General features: G+C 38.8%; 1 non-coding gene across 1 annotated transcript; it reads left to right on the top strand.

Annotated features, from left to right (window-relative positions):
* Positions 1 to 404: 404 nt before the first annotated feature.
* LOC140859512 (small nucleolar RNA R71) lies at positions 405 to 511 on the top strand. The gene has a single exon (XR_012143050.1). It is a non-coding gene; the product is annotated as a small nucleolar RNA R71 (small nucleolar RNA).
* Positions 512 to 809: the final 298 nt, after the last annotated feature.

The raw sequence follows: 809 nt of genomic DNA, 5'->3' as shown, positions 1-809 counted from the left end.
TCACATGATGGGCCGAGCTAGCATAGATAGAGCAAATCTTCTGATAATTAGGTGGTGGTGTGTATTGTACAGGAGATTGTTGACCTAATGCTAGGAACTGATCAAATTTCTGGGCAAGAAGGTCGACTTTATCTAATCTTTGGGCTATTAGGTTCAGATCGACCTTAGGACTAGAGTCTGTTTGCTTGATCTCAAAAATTTCTACCCACTTTTGGTGAGGGATTGATCTTTCGTAGGAGGATAATGAAGCATGATTGATTGAATTTTCACTCAAAGTTTCAAATGAAGTGTAGGCTTCATCCTCACTTTTACTCATGAATGCACCCCCACAAGATGCATCTACCATCTGTCTGTATTGGTCACCTAAATTCTCATAAAAAGCTTGAACAATTTGCCACTTAGATAGACCATGGTGTGGGCATTTGCTAAGAAGTTCCTTAAGTCTCTCCCATGATTTATGAATTTGTTCTCCTGAAAGCTGAGTAAATCCAGTGATGGCTTGTCTCATGGTGTTGGTTCGACCTATGGGATAGAATTTTTTAAGAAACTCGTGCTGCATTTCAGCCCAAGTTTGGATTGGTCTCCCTATTGTGCTAAGCCAGTACTTGGCTTTGTCTTTAACTGAGAAGGAGAATAAGGTCAATCTAAGTGCATCATCAGTAAAATTTTGAATTTTCATTATGGAACAAATTTTTAAGAACTCATTCAGATGCTTGTAAGGATCTTCATTAGTATTCCTATAGAAAAATGGAAGCATCTGAATTGTGGTCGACTTGATCTTATAGTGGCTTGCAGGGATATCAGGTAAG

The sequence above is a fragment of the Elaeis guineensis genome, chromosome 7, assembly GCF_000442705.2.
Source record: "Elaeis guineensis isolate ETL-2024a chromosome 7, EG11, whole genome shotgun sequence".
In the NCBI taxonomy this organism is placed as follows: domain Eukaryota; kingdom Viridiplantae; phylum Streptophyta; class Magnoliopsida; order Arecales; family Arecaceae; genus Elaeis; species Elaeis guineensis.
Note: the sequence above shows the minus strand (reverse complement) of the source record. Positions and strands in the feature narration are given on the sequence as shown.